Raw genomic sequence first — 15719 nt, 5'->3', positions numbered from 1 at the left:
CATCCTTTAATAATGATTCATATCTAGCTTCGGAGCACCGCTTAATCCACATGTAGGCTTTTTCTATCCTTTCAGTAAATGTATTAGCCCAGTCGATGGTGTACTGTTTACTGTGATATTCACAGGTAATTGGCTTTTGTGGGTTCCATTCCAAATCAAGGGGGCCTACGTTTTCATTAACCACTTACCATAATAGGCGAGGCACGTTTTTATGGGCGTTTAGTTTGGACACCATTTCCACAGTTTGACGTCGAAAGATACACACAGATTTCAATATTTTAATGAGCGGAGCATATGCTGGAGTCTGTATAGTTTGTCCCATAAAAAAGACATTTCATTGTCAAGCATACAATCTTTTCCGTTTTCATCGAAAAACAGATTGTGAACCCATTTGTTATGTTCGAGATACGTGAAGTTGTGTCGATGTAAGAAAAACACTCTGCAAAACAATTAAGACGTTTGTGATTTCCAATGAAAAATAAATACATTACTAATTGAGGAACTATAAAAACAGTATTGACACGTTTAGGTATACAATGATGCCGCACATTGTGTAATTGACAACCACATAATTCATATAGAAGGTAATGGCACATTCTAGAAATTTGTAGTAAGTTCCAGACTCATTATGTATGCTGATGTAATGGTCTATTTATAGACAGTGTGGGTATATATAGGGGAGTTGTTCAGCACTGAGATCAGATCGGAGATCTCGTTGAATTGTATTGGAGTTTAAGTATCTAGTCATTGGAGTAGTGGAGTTTTACCGCGTTATTGTACTTGATGTTTGCAGAGTATAATAATACCAGTACCAGTTGAAACCTCATCTGTTGGAACACGGGTTCGTATGTTATCATCGCCACCAGGGAAGTCTTCTGTTACTGTTGCCATTTTGGTATTTGAACCATCACACCTGTACTCTATACCAATTACGGTAATATTACGTTGCGTGTGACACTGAACATTGGGTTGTCAATATGTAGGAGACGATCACCATACCTCATCATATTGGAAACCAATCTAAATTAGAAAACAGCATTATTATTTAAACTCTTTGTCATGATATCATAATGACCGATACGTTTATTTATTTTCTAAAAAAAAGTATGTGTCGGTAGAATATCCACATAAGTATCAATGAATACAACGTATGGTATGTAATGGAAAGGTTACGGAAACATATTATATTACCAAATCACCTTTTACGCAGATTTGGAATCCATTTTGTCATCGTTATAATATTATTGGAATCCCATTTATTCCTTTTCAGAAATTCTTTCACTAATTCCGATCCCCATTGTGGAGTGGACGGGTCTGGTTTTGTTAAAATTACAGGCGGAATATAATTCATATGCATCATCAAAGAAAAGTAATATGCCATCAGTTCACCTGATATTTTAATAAAAACAAAACAAAAATATTGACTGTAAATTAGTTAAGAAACATAATGCAACATTAATATTTAGAAGTTTAAAAAATGTACGTGACCCACCGAATGATATAAAACACACACACATACACATAGTACTTTCTAGTATATGCGTACGTAAGTAAAGACGGTTGTTCGTTCAGGGATATATACATATAATTCAAGGCATATTGTGGACATCATAAACAAAGTTTTGATGTCGATGATAATATGTCTTCAAACAGTTACCAAATTATCATATAATGAGACATTTCGATTTGAAAAATATATTTTAATCTATTTCATAAAACTAGAGATTTAGATAGAAAAAAGGAAAAGAAGAAGAATACACTCATTCCCATGATGCCGATTAATGCACGAGTCGATTCGATATTATTAATGTTGCACCTATTTGACATTACTTTGAATATTGTCGTTGTATTGTACCTCACTATTACACTAACACATTTCTAATCCTAATAATCGTGGAACTTTTCAGATAAAATACACTCTCATACTGTAAAATATCCAAGAAGGGGGCATTTCTTTTTTTGCTCGAAAGCAATCGAACAAAAAAACATCTTCATAAACAAGCCTAATGTTCCCCTAAAGTAGTCATTTTTAAAAATAAAGAAGACAAATATATATTGAGTTACCAAAATTGTTTCATTAAAACACTGTATCAAACTACAAAATATGATGTAACACATACGATAGATTTTATATATTAAACTATATTATGACATAATTTATATTTCGGAGCGTGGTCACCATGGTAATAAATTGTCAAGTTGGAGCAAACAAGTTATTCCCAACAAATCCCAGACTTCCCGTCGCAATATATGCACTTGTGATTCTTAAGCAAGTATTCGTAACACATACTGGAGTACACAAACTAACGATATCCAACACTGCCAGTTCGACACAATAACAAAACAGTTTAAATAATGTGTATGACATAAAAACTGGAAAATAACAACACCAAAATAACAATGAATTCGTCGCCCAAATACGAATGTAGTATCACAGTGGAATTGGACGTTACACCGTGACAATAGATCTTCGGCAGTGTTAACCTTCAATATACGCCCTCTAAGGTTAGTTACAACAAGCCATGCATGGCACAGTCCCCGTTAGTTATCAAATTTAAGATATATAATTTCGTTTATAGTATTATAGTTGAATCAGAAGTATGGATCCAGATGATGATGCTTGATTATGATGATTTTTTTAACATTAAAATGATTGACATCTTGTATCTCATCGTCAAACGAGTACTTGTCCATATTGAGAAATATTGCTCTAGAATAGCATTAAGGTAGCGAGAAGGGAAACTTTCACTTTTTTCTTGATTTTTCAAAAATTGATAAAACGGTTACTTTAGACCTTGATACATCACCCCAGGTTTACAAAAGATCGAAATTGCGAAATAACGTTGCTCAAATTAGTGTTTTAAAACACTAGCAGAAAAGACTACAACTGCCGTTTCGTGGATATTTGCATAGTGTTTATCTTTGGAAGGAACTAAATGATAAAATCTTATCTGTATACTCTGTTGTTGACGATTCTGATATAACGGGTGATAAGCTTCCAGTTGCAAACAATGCGTGTTTATCTAACTCCATTTCAGCATTATTGTCAGTCGAGACTTCGTCGGAGAATCATGGTCATACAGTACTCATTTCGCCCAACCTTCCGCTTTTACATCGACCGCTTATCGCTTAATTTCCGACCACGCGGTCTTGTCCGACCGGAAACCGACCGCATTTTTAATCGCGTTTTTTTTTTTCGCTCGCTCGCTTATTGAAAACATTGACCGCTCGCCCAAACACTGAAAACTGGCACATGGGTGGTCGAAATGGTGGTTTTGATAGTAAAGTGTGAACATACAACTAGTATTAACAATTATTACATTCTGAACGACACTTCAAATCTAATAGCTGTATTGCACTTGTATCGTGAAAGCAACTGAACTGGGACCTCTTGTTACGTTTTGGGTGCTTGTTCTAGATGTAATATTTTTATTTTTATTTTAATGAGACAGTTACGTGTAAAAAGCCTAGGTAACTCCTTTTGACAGAGCAGAGAAGCGAGGAAATGTTAGTGATTAATTCCAAAAATAACGATATCGAATCCACATCGGTCCACGTCTGGTAAAATTTGACATTCAATTTTTAAAATTAAGTCACGATCATTGAATGAGCTCGGTCTATACTGTATACATACCGCAAAAGTGTTCCCACAACAAATATTTTCGACTAAAAACGGCCACATGCCCTGAAAAAATCGAACAGACCTTGACATGTATGAATAATTTATTGGGCTTAAAAGAAAAACGTGTCAAATTTAGTTATAGCCATAACTATTTGTTGGCCAGTCGATGAACAATTCAATGTCCTTCAGGGCTGAAAATCATCGACGCTACTCTGGTTTACTTTATTTCACAACTTGCAGAGAAAACTGATTCGCGTGTGCTCTAATGTATCTTAGCCTAGTATTTTCTTTTTGAACTAAGGTCAAATTCCATCAGTTTGTCAAAATATATGTTTTTCAGCGAATAATTTTGAAGCCTGTCACAGCACAAACAACAATGTGAATCGACGCCGGTGATTGGATTGTACGACGACCCTTCAATTAGCGTCAAATATGCTTTGTTACAACATCATTGATTGGCTGAGAGTCACCTGATCGGAGCACGAACTGGGTCACAGAACCATATTTGTCCGTATTATCAACAGGACTTTGCAAAATAACCACACCCACATTTTCAATCTTTTTTAGCGCGGAAGTTGCCAACAAATGTAAAAAAAATCGTGAATTTCATGGATTCGAATAAAATAAAGCAAGCGATTGATAAGGATGATTATTAATATTTTCCCCGATGCTCTTCGAATTTTTATTTTTTTTTATTTCAAGGTAAGAAATGACTAGTTGAAGTTGCATCGTCTTCAATGCGGTTGTTTCACCGCGAACAACTCTAGCTCTGTTTTGGGCATGGTTTAGTTTTGCGATGTAAAATAAAATATATATTAAAATAATAATACTTGATTAATTATTTGGGGTTTCAGCCCACAAATTACGGACATGATCTCCATGAATTACGGTCAATGTTTGTCTTCTCTCGGCTGATTGTCACGGTGTTGATCGACGCCCTTCCTAAACTCAGTATGGAGAAACCAATGGGGATCGACATTCCAAACAAACAATCGAAATTATCAACGAAAGACGAGATTTTTCTAGATATTTACAAACATACTGTCATGACAAACATATGTAAAATTAACAAATACACAAAGAGGTGTAATATTAGGTTTTATTTTAGGCTTAGAAATATTTTCTTTCACTCAGCCCATGCATGTAACTGCCATTTAGCTTTACGGTCCTTCAGCATCGGGGAAAAACAACAATAATTATACAAAACACATTGCGAAGACTCAACAATCAGGAAAAAAACCCCAGACAACCATGTCGTACTTGTGTTGAAATACATTTTATATTTCACGTCAGAATATTGTTTAAAATAAAATATTCAGTTCACGCCAAATCGAGGTCAAAGGGTCAGATTGCGTGCATATAATTATATACAGTTAAAACAAAAAGTATTCGAACTTTTGTCAGCTGCTCAACATCTATAAAAACCAGAAAGACAATTAAAGGACAATGTAAACCTCGGAAATTATTCTGTTAGTCCGAATTTTAAATGCGCGCGAGCGAGCAGGTGGGCGGTGATATTTCGGGGTTTGCGCGGTCGAAAAAAAGCGGAAATTGTCCGGTTGAATTCAACAAGCGGTCGCAAAAGCGAGAGAAAAAGGTGATTGGAAAGCGGAAGCGGGCGGGAGGTTGTGCGAAAGGAGTACTGTAACTTTGCACAACTTTCTTTTAAATCGTTTTATTTTCCAAGTCAATATTCTATTTTACTAATACATTTTTTTTCTAACGCAATGGCGAAGAAAAGAAAGAAAGCGTTGACAGACGAGGCAAAGAAAAATCTGCCACTCAGTGTCGCACTCTGACACAGCAATTTTTTTTCAAACATCGGCCATTTTGTTTCACCATGAAAACCGTTTTATTAGATGTCTTATCTGAGACACTTGAAGGATTAGCTTGTTTGTAAACTGTCAGCGTGTACAGTGGGACAGTAATGTTTGTCAGATGATTATCCCTCGTTGTTCGTTTGCATAACAATGGAAAACCCGAACGTTCCTGGAGTACGGACTCAAATGCCAGCAGTTTTCTTCATTTTTCACGCTCGAGCTTGAAATTATTCATTATCTGACACTCTTTATGAGTTCTATGATATCAGTGGGTAATATGTTTGGCCATTTTTAGTGTATATTTATAATAATGCAGCAAATCTACAGTGTTTTATTAACCAAAACTGTTTTTCGCGTTTTTCTCGAGTTGAAGTTTTGATCGAGAACGACTCATCGGGACCGCCGCCAAATCAAGTGCGTTCGGACTAGGACATTCAAACTCGCAGTTATCGTTCAAAAGATAATGATGGTGCGAAATATGTCTGGGTTTTTAAAGAAAATGCTTTGTCACAGAATAATAGTCTGTTAAAGGTGCCAAATATGAAATAATTTGGGGACAAAAAAATAAACCTGCATAGAAATCGGAATAATAGGTCTTTTGATTATCGGAGACGCATTTCAATGGACTTGATTACGGACAATGCATAACTTAAATTTCACCAGGAAATTCCGCAGTGTGCTCTCGCAATCGCGTACTTAGTCATTTTTACAAGGTTCGCCATTTTTGATGTCACGTGATAATTATGTAAACAATGTCTGTCCAGTTTGTGCGAACTTGCACCTCTATACTTAGTCTTTTGATATATATATAACCTAAATTACTGTTCTGAACGAGACAACAGACAGAGAATGTTTTATTTAAAAACGTCACAAAACCTTCTCGCTACCTTAATTAAAACAAAATGGCCACCAGTCGGTCATTTTGAATATATCTATATATCTATAACATGGTGTGAAACGAATATATAAAATTTGAACATAATCAGTCAAAGCATATCAGAGATATGGTTCTAGAGGCGCATTCATTTAAACAAAATGGCCACCAGTCAGCCATTTTGAATCCGATCTGAAAAATAAAATGGCATGCATCAGGAATCCAATGTATGTACCAAGTTTGAACAAAATCCACCCATAAACACCAAGATCCAGTTCTGGAATAACATAAATGTTTGATTATTGATGATTCTTTAACACAAAAATGGCTGCCATTTGGTCATTTTGAATCAGACAGTCAACCCATTATATTTATGTCATGATGTATGATGAATATATACAATTTTAACATAATCAGTCAAAGCATACCAGAGATATGGCACTAGAACTGCATTTAAATCGGATCTATATTGTTCAAGGTATGTACCAAGTTTAAACAAAATTCATTGATGCTTGATTTTATGATTTTTTAGTACATTCGGCCATCTTGAATCAGATGGTGAAACAAATTGATGTGCATATGTATAATACTATATAAGTGTATGTGTGAAGTTTGATTTTGATTGGTCCTGGCATTTTTAAGATACATGTCCGGACGCACGCATGCACGCACGGGCGCAGAAAGGTAAAAAAAAGTCCCCGGACTAATAAGCAAGGTCAACTTATTATTATTATTATTATTATTATTATCTTACCGAAGGCAATAACCGGAGAAATGACGACGGGGAGGAACCCTACTCACAAATGACTTAATTTATCTCATTTTTAGATATGTTACCAATTTATTTCCTTTAAAACTATATTTTTAACCCAAAACAAGTTTCTCGGTCCCATCGATTCTATTCTAATACATCAGCGTCCATGATGACTCGCATCGTCACGTTACCTAGGATTTGATACATTATAAAATTCGTTTTGTTTGTTCAATGGGCAAGGTGATTTATCGGCATACGGCAACACTGAAAAAATCATACTTTTAACATACCTTTTGGGGACATCTGTAACAGTTCTTCTGACCAAACAATTCCATCTTGAAGCACAGTCAAATAATTTATAGCATATTTACGACTGTTGTCCAAGTTTAAGAATGGCATACTACTAGTACTTTTATATTGCATATGTCCATTTCCATGTATAGCCGTAAACACGTCTATAGGCAGCTTGGTATGGTAGAGTTTTAAGTTGACGTTGACGTGTCGCAGCTGGATGTAAATTATCCTCCAGATGATTGTACACAATGCTTAATACAATACATAGGGTTACCACAGCTATGAAGGAAGAGATCAAGCTCAACGGCAGTTTCATACTGCGCGAATGAAGCTTACAGCATATATGTAAATGGTTATATTACTACATGATAAAAATAAATGTGTTTTGTTTGTTGGTAATTTATGAAAGGATTAAACAGTATTAGCGGTAATCCGGTCTCCTCCAGCTTGCCTCGTTTGATGTTTTGATGATTATCATAGCGTCAGTACCATTATAATGTAGGTTATGGTATGAGTGATTTTGCACCAATTGCAATACAGGGTGGAAAAGACATGACCGTATGTAACGTTTGGAGTCGATATGCGCACATAATTTATTAATACATTGTCTCTGTTGTCTCATACATGAAAAACATAAATTGTAACATTATGTTAATGACTGTCACCAGCATTATATTGCCCTGCTATGTTTAGCTACTATCAGGGGGAAATTCTTCTTTCCACGGGGTTCCCCACACGTGTCAGGGGGAAAACTCGTCTCGTCTCTCTCTATCTCGTCCCCTTGAGGTACGGGATCGGGAAAGTCACTTTAACTTTACAGTCAAATAAGGCACACACAAAGAAATACGTTTCAACTCTCGTTTTAGTCGATCTTTTGGAGCACTCTATAAGACACAGCGCCCTGGGGAAAAGTCCCCAAGACTCTCACAAGGCTGAACCAAGACTCGCCCAAGACTGGACTGCCTCAAGGCTCGCCCCTGGACTGGACTCTCCAGGACTGCTCTCGACTCCCCAGGACTGTTCTAGACTGCGTCTGTCGTGGAGTACTCTTCAAGACCAACTCAAACTCTCTTTATTCATTTTCAAAACTCTAACCAATTACAAAACAGTAAAAGACTCTAGGGCGTAACCTTCAATCATAAAGCCAATCACACTAAGTACTGAATACGTCATATCTTTTGATTAATCGTTCACTACATTAATAACTATGAATATAAACTGTCAGAATGGCGACGATTATCTGGTAGTTAGTTCCAAATCACTGAGCCAAGTTCCGTCCAAAACTTCAAATAGGCCTGAACGATGACAGACATAACACAGCAATTCAGCTAATAATCAGTTAATTAAGTCGGTTAACAGATACGTGAAAACAAATTCATGACACATCCTTTCACCCAAAACTGAGATTGTGCCTCCCGGCATAACGCGTTCATAAATCAAAGATACCGTCAGCCACTCATCGTCATAGGGTTAAATACAATACTAATAAAAGATATAAATCAAAAAGAGTAAAACACACTAATTAAGTACAATGATTATAAAGTCTAAATACAATGGTTATAAAGTTTCAAATATCAACGGTTATAAATCAAAAACAAGGGAAAGGCTACCAAACGACTCACTTTTCTCAAAAAGGTCCGCTGAGGGTAACCCTTCGCTGCACTGTCTCCGTTACTAAGGTTACAAACTCTATATCGAAAGGTCAGAAAACTAAGGCGTGGCGGTGTAACCAAGCGATCAGCCAATCGCTGCAGTCGACAGCATGATCACGTGATTACCAGGGATGCGTCTCTCGGTTAAAGCATTGCAAAGCGGTAACTAATAAACAATGAAAAAAAAAAGCTATTAATCAAACTCCTGTCATATACGCTTATAAACTTCAACTGAACTCAAAAGTCGTTAATAAAGTCATATGGCAGGGAAACAGAATGCAAAGACAAAGCTATCATAACACATTACTCCTCTGGCAAAAAAACGGAAAAGGCTAAAACGATATACACTACTGAGTTACATATAATCCTGTCAATCATGAACAAAAGCTTGCGTTATCAAACAATACTTACATAAGCGCACCAAACTCTCACTTCAAAAAAGACATTAAAACACGTTACAAAGGTGCTATCAACTCAAAAAAGCGTCAGAAGTATTCCGGAAACAACACATAAACAAAAACAACTCTTAAAACATTGATATCTTTGTACTCGACAAATCTCAAAACTCTTAAAAAAAACTCATTGGGGCATTACTTTCCCCATTATAATCCGTACTCATAAACTCATTAAAACTCCATCAAACATCACAAAACTCATAACACTGTGTTGCAAATACTTGTCCACTGAGGCGCGCTTAAATCGTTATAAAGGACCTCGCACGTCACTAAATATCATTTCAAAACAAAGATCTGGGCGCTTACATAACATACAATTCGACATCACAAAAGAAAAACGGTAAGAAAACGATAGGAAAAGCAGCAATACATTACATTACTGATCAATAGGGTTAGGATTGTGGAAAAGAGTTCAACGTCCTGAGTTACACAGTGTCAGTTACAGTGTCCAACGAGCGGTTCTCTAAGCAATACACAGATAGCTAAAGTTCTAATCAAAGTCTATAAGCGTCTCTTCTCTTGTCGTTGTGTTAGTCCGGGTCGTTCTTTTTCTTCATCTTGTCTTTAATGTCGCCCAATTCTTAATTATACAGTCCTATACGATACTCGTCCTTCATAAGGGGTTCAGAAGTCTTCATCTCTTCAGCGTTGTACATCGGTGTCGTTCGGGTAAAGTCGTTAGTCGTCAAGCGCAGTTTCCGAGTCGTCTCTGCCATGGAGCTGTTAGTTCGGTTCACAAGAAAGACACATCTTCGCCAATTCACTTTTCTTCACAGGATGTCAATGTGTGTTAAACACCTGCTCGGATTCTCCACCACGTGTGATAGGTATTTTTGATGGTTAAAAACCTTTCACTTAGGTAACCGGGATTCGGTCGTTTCCATGCTAGGCTGACAAAAACGCACACGAGCTCCATTCATGTTCCCAAACGATTCTCTGCCAAGTCCCTGGTTTTCACCCGAGACAGCATTAAATCACTCTTTATTTCTTGTCACTCCTTAACCAATTACAATCAGTATAAGAGACTCCAAGGCCTTGCCTTCAAACAAACAACCAATCACATGAAAGTTTTACACATCATAATCAATTAATTACTCGTCAAGCTGTCTAGAAAAAACACTACTATATATTGTCAACACTAACTAATATTGATGGGGTAATAGTCTCGCACTAACATTCCACAAAGATACCACCTTGGTTAAAATCGCAAACAAAATTGGTTTAGGATTACAGCTACTGTATTGTATCTTAAAAACTGCAGAGTCATAAGATGTTTTTTGTTGATTTCGACCAGCTCGCCATCTGGTCTTGTCATTAACCTTTATCAGTATATGTCATGGCAACCACTGTCAAACTGACTGAAATATAAATCATGACACTACTGTCAAAATGTTTTTTTTTTTCAATATTACAAACAATAAAAATATGTGTAAAGAAAAATGAATTGTATTCACTAATCCGTGACAGTGGTATTTGATCATTGCCATATGCAAAGCTATTATATTTTATTGTACATACATGTCATGACCTTTTTTAATTGCCATAGTAACAATGATAGATCCAACTACAATATATTTCCCAGTTTTACCACATTTGGTCTTGTGGTGCAAGCTAATTGTTAATAATTGATAAAAAAGTAAAATAACTTCTCACTTTAAGCAGTTGAGAATGCTGTATTTCAGGCTTTGTATTTATTTATTTATTTATTTATTTATTTATTTATTTATTTATTTATTTATTTATTTATTTATTTATTTATTTATTTATTTATTTATCTTTTTATTTATTTATTTATTTATTTATTTATTTACAATCCCACCGATTGCGAGGCTCTACTATAGTCCCTAGACCTAAGAATAATCATGCCAATGTAGTGTTTCTATAATCGTTTTTACACTCAGTCTGCATGAATACATCTTGTCTACCATGTATTACACATAATCAATATTCCATAAACTCCAGAAAATGAGAGTTAGTAGGCATTATAACGTCCTAGTTAGTAGGCAATATTATATATTACTGTCCGAATATGGGCGTTTGTGCCCCAGGGCAGGTGATCATTTGCCTGACGTTCATTACATGCCTTTAATAACATGAACAATTACATGGTTTATATCTTAATAGATAAAGGTAATTCTTATTGGTAAAAAGGTACATTTTGTATAAGCATTAACACAGTTTTGCATGCAATCGCGTTAATCGACAAGTTTAGCACTGTGGGTGGATATGTTTACGCATCCTGTTAACCGACTCCTTTGATAACCTGCAGACGATAATGGCTGCAGCAGACGAAGTGAATATTATGCAGTGGTTGCGGTCGATAGGACAGGGACAACTTGATAAAATTCTTGGGCCAGCATCAGAAAATGAAGTACAAAACGAAGACATACCACCGGTCGTGTTGAATGAGCTTCTGGGCAAATTTTTCATCAGCATAAAGAAGAAGGGCGGAGACGAATATGAGCCAGCTTCCATTACCAACATGAAGTGTAGTTTAGAGCGCTATCTTCGCAATAAGTAGTACTTCACAAGTCTAAACGATCGAGTTTTCCACAAGTTAAATCAAGCTATACGAGCAAAACAAGTCTATCTCAAAGGTAAAGGAAAGGGTAGAAAAGAGCACAGATTGGAAGAAATCTCGACTGAGGAGGAGGAAGTTATGTGGCAAACCGGTGTGCTGGGAATCCAGAAGCCCCAAAGTGATAATTTCACAATGTTTTTTTCTTTCAGCAAACATTACGGCATAAATTGGTCTCTAGGTCAATGCCAGTGTAAGGACATACTAATGGCCCTAGCCCTGTAACCTTTGATTGTGGTGAGTATGAGATTTTCTATATGAAAGAAATGGTCGAAAACAATCTGTCTGTCTTTATCCGTACTCATAAAATCGGATGGTGGTCTGGCATTTGGGTCTGGCAATTTTGTCGGTCTTTCTAAAACCTTTATGTGTGTATTTTGAAAAGCACAATTGTGATTTTGTGATTACCCTGTGATTTTGCGTGAGGAGTCATAGGTCATCCGGCAAGCATACTGTCTTGGTAATAACAAGGACATGGCATGCTGGTCATTCAAAATAACTGTCACTATGACATTCGTCGTTACCAGTACTTTCTCCACTACAGCGTGAATTAATATAGATGATGGAAGAATTTTTCCAAGGTATTGTCTGTGCGTCCACCATGTTGTGTCGGCCGCACTGTCAGGTGACGGGATTTTGTTCTATTTTCTACTCATTGCACCAGAGCAACATTTCTACCAGCTGGATTAACGTGAGTGAATTTGTTTTATGATATATGCCACAGCAGTTGTGTTGTCGCAATGGTCTAGAATTATTCGATATCTCGTCCAGAACGCCAGCTAGCGCCCTCATCACATTTCCAGTATGTTTATGTGGTGATTTCTCTTCCAAAACGCCACTCCCCGACTACTCTGTCTGTAAGGCTGGCTCCCTTCGGAAAAATGTATCTCAAAAACGTAACACAGAGTAATTGAATTTAAATCCGGGAACATAAAACTGTCTGTAACGGAGCTGTAAGACTCCAAAGATTTCACACGTTTCACATCCAATATATTATTGTTTTCGAACCCCCTATTCAAAAGTGCTGGATACGAGCCTGCATGACCAGTGAATGGATTGATCTGTGATTCCCATTTATGCTGGGTGAGTACATTCATTTGAGGGGGCGTGACAGACAGGTCCATCTTATTTCTTCTCATGCGGTGGCCCACGCTGCTGGGCTTGTGTACTATCAGAGGGAATTCCTTTTCTCTGGGTTCTCCACACTTGTCAGGGAGGAATCTCGTCTCGTCTCTCTATCGCGTCCCCTTGAGGTACGGGATCGGGGAAGTCACTTATGCTTTACAGTCAAATAAGACACACACAACGAAATACGTTTCAACTCTCGTCTTAGTCGGACTGTCGAGCACTCTATAAGACACAGCGCCCTGGGGAAAAGTCCCCAAGACTATTGCAAGGCTGACCCAAGACTCGCCAAGACTCTCCAGGACTGGACCAAGACTGCGTCTATCGTGGAGTACTCGCCAAGACCAACTCAAAACTCTCTTTATTCATTTTCAAAACTCTAACCAATTACAATGCAGTAAAAAGACTCTAGGGCGTAACCTTCAATCATAAAGCCAATCACACTAAGTACTGAATACGTCATATCTTTTGATTAATCGTTCACTACATTAATAACTACGAATACCAACTGTCAGAAATAGTAGTCCGAATAGCGACGGTTATCTCGTAATTAGTTCCAAATCACTGAGTCGAGTTCCGTCCAGGACCTCGCCTGCCTAAACGATGACAGACATAACACAGCCATTCTATAATAATCAGCTAATTAAGTCGATCAACAGATACGCAAAAACAAATTCATGACAGTACCATAAAGGATGTATGTTGAAATACTAAATTCTGCGACGGGACTGTAAATGACTTATTTTCCGTTTACAATGAAGGACGTGTGATAAAAAAACATCTTCATTGATTTCTCATCAACCAGATATCGATATGGATCCACTATAGCAGACATCGTTATGAATCCACTTTACCAGATATCGATATTGATCCACTTTAACATATATCGATATTGATCCATATTACCAGATATCGATATGGATCAACTTTACCAGACATCGATATGCATCCACTTCATCAGACATCGATATGGATCCACTTTATTAACCTGCTCTGCAGCCACAGGAGTGACACTGCCATTAACTATGTGACAACGTGTGGAGCTACAACAGACATACATTGAACTCATATATTGTGCCTTGAATTGTAAAGCGAACATATCGATATCTTCCATGGTGAGTCTGCACATGATACGCATCTATGAGATTGAGTTACATAAGGTAATCCCTCTCATGTGATCAGCATCTTACCTCGGCTGAAGTCACTGTCACGAAATAACTTAATGAAAATAAGGGCATCCTGTTGTTTCTCTTGTCCACCAACAACATGGGAGAACAATGCCAAGTTTCTCGTCAGAGCCATTGAAACTGGTGATTTAATGGGGATTGTCTGGCTAAGTTGATCTTATAGCCTTGCTTGACCACTGAAATGGCCCATTGGTTCTTGTTGATCAGTTTGTAAGGCAGGCCAAGGGATGTAACGCAGAAGGGATAGGGGAACCATCCGTATCAGTAAATAAAAAGCTCGCAAACAGAAAAACGGGGATATAATATTACGGGTACTGAAGCTATTGATGTTAAAATACAGGGCCTGAGGGATTGTTATTAGCCAGTTTATTATAGGTAACTAATGTCGCATTGATTGTTATTGCAGTAAGTCAGGTCAGATTGTCGGGGATTAATAATACGTTGTTTGAGTCATAGGTAACACATGTCTCATTTTCGTCAATGCATCAGTGTGGTCAGGGCTTCAGGGAATAATAAAACCCAGTCATAGATTTAGGTAACAAATGTCCCATCGGTCGTCCAGAGTATAAGGTAAGGTCCTCTGTTGCTTTCCGCCTGCTCAACGCTCGCAATAGAATATTTAAATTCGAGCTAGTTTGAACTATCACTGTCTGAATCAGATGGACTTTATATAGGCCTGTAAATGACTGTTTTAGGAAATCGATGCCTCCACTAAAATTTACAAAATCGAGATTGAAATGATGAACACAACGCGACAACGTAACATTATATTAGAAAGCACTACTCGAGACGCCACATCGGGCACTCCTAACATTCACAGTGTGATAGCTAGTAAATATCCACACTTTTGGTATCAATATTGAATCTTCATATACTTACGTAGCCCTGCACACAGTGCTGTGTGTACGGGGACGCGTTCGGTTAATATATGTCCCCCATCACAGCCCTGCATACCTCCATAAACAAAGTCCGGGAACGCACTGGAGTTGGTGCGCAAGTTAAAAATAAGTAGTTTCCCAGCCTAAATCGGTTGAAATGACGATATAGTTATCCGCATCAACCATTATAAAATTATCTGAAACTGATATGTCTCTACCAAAACTAGTAAAATTATAAACGCTTAGGTACCGAGGAATTCTCTACCAATTTAATTTAATTTAATTCACGCGAGAAAATCGTTTGTGTTTAGGGCAAACTAGCCGATTACATCCACAATTGGACCTGGGAGTGCTGGATATATGTGTTAATCGATAATCGTTTTTGGTACCTGGGCATGTTTCATTAAAAAAAATTATATTTTCCAAAGTCCCAGACTTTGTCTATGCAGGTAGGCAGGGCTGTGGTGGGGATATCTATCA

This window comes from Saccoglossus kowalevskii, chromosome 8 (genome assembly GCF_978046115.1).
Source record: "Saccoglossus kowalevskii chromosome 8, keSacKowa6.1, whole genome shotgun sequence".
NCBI lineage: Eukaryota > Metazoa > Hemichordata > Enteropneusta > Harrimaniidae > Saccoglossus > Saccoglossus kowalevskii.
Note: the sequence above shows the minus strand (reverse complement) of the source record.